At 33.3% G+C, this 6416-nt stretch overlaps 1 long non-coding RNA gene across 1 annotated transcript; it reads right to left on the bottom strand.

Annotated features, from left to right (window-relative positions):
• Positions 1 to 200: 200 nt before the first annotated feature.
• Positions 201 to 6047, bottom strand: LOC131419372 (uncharacterized). The gene is made up of 3 exons (XR_009223208.1): positions 5914 to 6047; positions 2447 to 2560; positions 201 to 660 (listed from the first exon to the last, which is right to left on the bottom strand). It is a non-coding gene; the product is annotated as an uncharacterized LOC131419372 (long non-coding RNA).
• Between the last annotated feature and the right edge of the window lie 369 nt (positions 6048 to 6416).

Raw genomic sequence — 6416 nt, 5'->3', positions numbered from 1 at the left:
TTCTTTTCTGTAGATCTGTTTCCTTCTGATGTCATTTCCCTTCCTCCAGAATGACTTGAACATTGTTTGAAGTTCAAATTTGCTGATAATAAATTCTTTCATTTTTATTGATCTTAAATTTTTTTGCCTTAACTTTTGAAGTATACTTTCAGTTATGTAGAATTTGGGATTGAGAGCTTTTTTTTTTTAATTTCAGAACTTTAATGATGTTATTCCTTTGTCTTCCAGTCTCCACTACTTCTAATGAGAAATTGGCTATATGTGTATTGCTGTTGCCTTATATGTAATGTACCCTTTTCTCTGGCAGATTTCAAGATTTTCAGTTTATCTTTGGTTATCAGCAGTATGACTATTGTGCCTAGGTGTGTGTTTTCTTTGTATTCTTAGATCTGAAACCTCGTGATTTTCATCAAATACAGGAAACTTTTGTCATTACTTATTAAAAAATTTATTGTGCCCCACCCTAGTCGTCGTCTTCTCTGGGACTCTAATCACGTGACTGTTAGGTTGCTTTACATTGTCTCACAAATCACTAGTGTTTAACATTATCATTATTTTTTCTCTGTTCTTCAGATTGGGAAATCTGATTGATTAGAAGTAGCTGAAATCTGTGCTGAGTTCTTTCGGCTCTTGCCTGTTAGTGGGTTCCTTGAAATTTCCCTTAAAAAAGCAAAGTCAAGACAACATAAGGATTTGGATTGAGTTTACATGCAGCTGTCAGGACTTCACCCCCTATGATTCTTATCTTTCTGGGTTACCCTGGTCAGTTTCCTATACCCCCAAACTTCCTATTCTACGAGCCAAATAGACTGCAGTTTCTGTTTAAATTCTAGCTGCATTGCACTGAATGGACTGGAGATTGCCCTCATTGAAAAGAAATATGAACACAGACCTCTCTTACCACTCCCTTCTTTCAAGATTCAAACATCCTTCTGTTTCTGTTCTCTTTTGTTTGCTCTTAAATGACAGTTGTTATTGTATATTTGGTCCAGATTCATATTTTTTATCTGTAGGAGAATTTTTTGAATAGAAGTTGCTCTGCCATCACTGGAAGCAAGACCTTTGTTTTATTATTTTTAAACTTTAAATACATAGTAGATATGTTCATTTATATCTATTACATATTTCCCAATAATAACATTAAAAATTTTAACAATGTAATTTATCATATTAATTAACTAAAACAAGAAATTTTATTATATCTTAAAAGAAGAAGAAAAAGAATCTGAAATCGTTCATTACCTATTTGTGATAAGAAAATGAGATCTAGCAAATTCCTCAACATAATAAACTAGCAACCAAAAATTTACATTAAATATCATACTTAAAGACGAAAGTTTAGCTATGTTCCCCTTTATTTGGAGGAAAAAAGCAATAAAAGACAGTGCCTTCACTGCTACTATACAACATGATTTGTGGATGTTATGCTCAAAGTAATATAACAAAAAAAGATGCCTAGAGATTGGAAGGGAAGTAATAACTGTTTAATTGAAGATGATATAATTAGTAAAATAGAATACCAAACAGAATCAACACATAATCTATTTAAACTAGTTAAACTAAGAGTGGATTTAGGCAATTTCGCTGGAAAGATCAACTTGAAAGACTCAATGAAATTTTTTCTATACCATCAATGCACACTTAGGAAATAAAATATAAAATAAAGTACCATTTACAAAGGCAGCAAAATATCAACTTTTCCCATGACCTATTGGAAATAATTTAAAAGAGGTTATGACAAAATAGAATAAAATATTGTCATAGATGGGGCAAGAGAATTTTCATGTAACTTTAGTGCATTCCCAGCCCAAATTCCTCCAAGATATTTTGTGAAGTGAAATAAATATATTCTAAGTTTTTTTGTGGAAATGGATGTCCACTAATAACTAAGTACAGTTCTAAGAAACAAGAGCTAACGGGGAAGAATTACCCTATGAGATACTAATGTATAATTGTCTTTTAAAAATCATTAAAATAGATTTGCAGGAAATGAAAAGCAGATCAATAAAACAGAATGTAGAGGTTAGTAACATTTTATTATAAATAATAAATGTGGCACAAATATTCAGTGAGAAGGATTGTTCAGTATATGGTACAGTTAATATTGGCTCAATGCCTATATGCCTGTATACACAGCTCATTAACAAATACAGAGTTATATTTCTGCTTTGCATTGATGGGGTTCAGGACACCCTACTCCAAAATATGGTGCCTTGACATATTGAATATTTTAACCTGAAGGAGTCTGAGAAAACAGCAGAAACAAGAAGGGAGCTTTGACCTTCCCCAATCCTTCTCCTCTAAAACAGATCATAAAACTCTCACAGGAGAGGTGGCCTCCCTATTCCTGGGGGAAGGTGTATTCTTATCTCCAAAGCCAAAGGGACACCAAGAAGAATCCAAACAAACAGGCCCTGCTAAGTTTCCCCCAGTTTACCACACTCACCTCCCACTCCTTAATGTATCATATTCCTCCATGACTGTCCACTCTTCATCAAACCTAGCATAAAAATACTCAGGTCTAACTGTTTCTTCAGGCCTTTATTTCCTTATGAAGCCTCTTGTGTTATGGAAAACAGAAACAAAGAACTAGTTCGTGTACAGCAACACAGATAAAATTTAGTAAAATGTCTGTAAGATGAGAGTGAATGAGTTTATAGCAATATGTTTATCTAAATCAAAAGGATATACACATTAAATAAAATATATATTTTACAAAGATGCATGTTCAAAGCCATATTACATTGACATTAGAGGGGCGCAGATGAAATGGCAAATAAAAACAAAAATAAATAAATAAAAGCCAGAAAACACCTAGTTTTATGGACAAAGGATGGAAGTATCACATAAAATGAGGGGCAAGATGAACTCAGTTTGTACTTTAACCATTCATAACCACATAGCTGTATCCTCCTCATTGTTCTTAAGTCTCGTATTACCTCTGCAACTATTTTTCTTCTTGAGGGAAAATGTGCAGTGATAGTTGGGATCAGATTCACTCATTTGGACATATTAATGTTTGTTATACATGCATCTTGAGTGACCAAAACTGTCTAATCGGCTAAATTTTCACTTTGCTTCTTTCTGTATAGGTACCATTAGAAAAAAAAAAAAAATGTGATTTGCTCTCTCACAATCAATTACACAATTAAAACTTGTTTGTAATTTTCATTTACACTGTTTTATAGGCAATGGTACTCTTCATTCCCTTAAGGGGCTAACATAAGGGATCCATATCCCTTTATGGGCATGAAATTTTTTTGAGCTTTTAGGATGTAAAACACTCCATTAAACTAAGATATTATATTTAGCATTAGGTAGTTAGATTTGACATAATTAAAATGTCAAGAGAATTAACAAATAAAAGTTGAACAAATCAATCTGATGAAATTTGAATAGGTAAACTTGCTTCAAATTCCTTTTAGAAGAAAGTGCATTCCAGGTCAGACAGGGGGAAAAGAGCAGACAAAATTTATAGTAAAACTATATTCATTTGTTTTACAAATGCACTATGTACAGAATTTGCAAGGTAGATGAGGGTAGACAGTAAAATTTTAAATCTTCCTAAACATTTCTCCAAGTTCCCAAGTTATCTTCTACTGAGGGAATCACTACTATTAGAGTTTTGTTTTCTTTCTAAAGATGTTTCATGGATATACCCACAAGTTTGTATATGCAGGTGTTTGAGTGCTGATAGATATAGCTTTTAAAACATGTAACTGATTACTTGACATTTTATTCATCAAAAATAATTCTCTATAAAATGAGATAAAATACAAAGTTTTGAATGATTGTAGAAACACTTTTTTTTTTTCGCAGGGAAGATTTGCCCTAAGCTAATGTCTTTTGCCAATCTTCCTCCTTTTTTTTTCTTAGTTTCCCCTCCCAAAGCCCCAGCACATAGTTGTGTACAGTTGTAAGGTTTTCTGGTTCTTCTATGTGAGCCACCACCACAGCATGGCTATGGCTACTGACAGACAAGTTGTTTGGTTCTGCCCCTGGGGAACTGAACCTGGGCCACCGACGTGGAACATGCCTAACTTTAACCACTAGGCCATCAGAGCTGGCTCAGAAACACTTTTCCAACTATAGAAAACAGATATTATGAGAACACCAGGTGCTGGTTACCTGGTTTAGTGTTTGGTTGCAAAGTCAGTCATTAACTACTGAATCTCTCAAACCACTTCTTGTGTTTGGGTCAGCCATACAGAAGTTCATTAGGCACAGATAGGTTAATTTTTCACACTAAGGGTTATAACTACTATATATCACACTACTCTTGTTTGAAAAGTTCATGCCCTGGTTGCAACAAAAACTCCTGAAACTTTAACTAGCAATACATTTAGGGACCAATTTCCTCTCAAACCCTAGGAAGCACAGATCTACCCCTCGTGGAGTGCAAAGAGCTTCCTATGCATACAAAAGTTCCTTGTTACTGAGACTTAATAGAAAGCTGAAATTAAATATTTCTAAGCTTTGACTAGAAATTTCTTTGCAAATTAATTCTTATATTCTCTCTGTACTGCAAAAGGGTAAAGACTAGAAATTTATTCCTTATGATAAAATTTGACTATAAAATGTAGTATCAGAAACTAATGTTATATTATCTGTCTCTCCATATACGGTATATATATATATATATATATATATATATGATTTTTGCATAAATGGTGAAAACAGGTTTTTAGTGTGATGACAGTATCAGAGTTTACAGAAAATATGAAATGCTGCAAAGGAAAAGAATTATTATTATTCTGATGTTATATAACAACTATTTACTGAAAGCACATTATATTTATAAAAGGTTTTAAATTCCTATCTCATTTGACATTTTTAATATACCACTTCTCTACCAAGATGGGCATTCTCTTAGTTGCTTTTATTGATACCAAAAATATTTAATTATCTCCTGTACTCTTAGGAACTTTAAAATGAAAAAAAAATCTGGGAAATTGGCCATAAACTTACAGTCCAAGAGAAAAATGTTCCTGAAAAGACATAAGCTGTGAAGCTTCTAGTAGCTAAACCAATAACAGATGTAAATTTTCCAATTAGTTTTAATAAGGAAGAATCTATCTTTCTTTAGAAAAATTAAATATACTCGTTATCAGAAAAGTGTTTTACCTTGATACCATTTGATTATATGGTGGAGAACATTTCTTTTGACATTTAAGCTTCTGATAAAATGGAAACTGTGGAGCAATAAGTGATTCCAACCCAGCCCTTGAAAGCTCATTGCATCGTTTGCTAAATGTGTGCATCCAGAGAAGAGACACAAGTGTGGAGCAGCTCATGAATTCTCAATCATATGCAAGCCTCTACAAAAGTCCTTGAAGCAGTCATATAGAATCTGCCTTACACTGATAATTGCATTCAGAAAACTCACTCATCATAAGAAAGGATGATGAATAGTTATGCTGAGTCAGTGGTTGCAAGTTGGCAATAAACCTGAAGAAAATTGAGGTCATTTGTTAGACTATACAGTGCAAAGCTCTTCCCTGAGGCTCAAAAAATTTCACTGATAAAATAGAATAGAATTGAAAGTGGTTATAGAATGCTATTCCTGGGGCTGCATTCTGCCAAATGGTACCCAGAGAGCAAGGAGATCAAACAAGTAAACCCAGCACATTTTTGCTAAGCAGCAGATATTTTGTTAATAATAGGATCTCAAATTTCAGAATGAACCAGATAACCGTAACACCAATTTCATCTTCTTTCCTGGAGTTTAGTTGGGGACATGAAAACCACAATTTTGAATCTCAAAATTATTTTATTGATACTACCATGCTCTAAATCACATTAATCTGATTAAATTCAATAATCATTTATTGAAAAACCACATGCAGAAAGTCTGTGGTAGAGGTTACAGAGTAAAGGATGCGGTTTTTGCTTTCAAGAAAGAAATATACTTACCAACTTCCATAGCTTTCTCTTGGAACACGATCCAACATATTATTGATATTTAATTTCATATTCCTCGTCTCTCATTTGAGTATAATATATTCTACTTCAAGAATCCATTGGTATTCATCCTTGTGTTCTCAGTTCCTAAAACAGTATCTTATAAAATAGACATACTTTAGTCTTGATGTGATTGATCTAAAATGATCATTTGCTATTGTTTCTGAGATTATATGCACTGATGCAAACACTTTAGAACACTTCCCAAGTGTTATAATTCTGCATAATACAAGTTCATCACTTCCCTATGCTACAAGAGTTATGGTTCTTGTAAAAAGTATACTGACCCACACATGGCTTCTCTTCTTCCTCTGATCTTTTTTTCTATTCCCTTCTTCTCTCTTTTCCAGGCTTTCCTTATCTTATATTTTCTTCTCTTGCTTTCTTTTTCACACTGATGTAATTTCCTCTGATAATCTCACTGGCTTCAAATATTCGACAGCTGCTTCTATGTA

The sequence above is a fragment of the Diceros bicornis genome, chromosome 21, assembly GCF_020826845.1.
Source record: "Diceros bicornis minor isolate mBicDic1 chromosome 21, mDicBic1.mat.cur, whole genome shotgun sequence".
Classification (NCBI taxonomy): Eukaryota; Metazoa; Chordata; class Mammalia; order Perissodactyla; family Rhinocerotidae; genus Diceros; species Diceros bicornis.
This window is presented reverse-complemented; position numbering and strand designations above follow the sequence as displayed.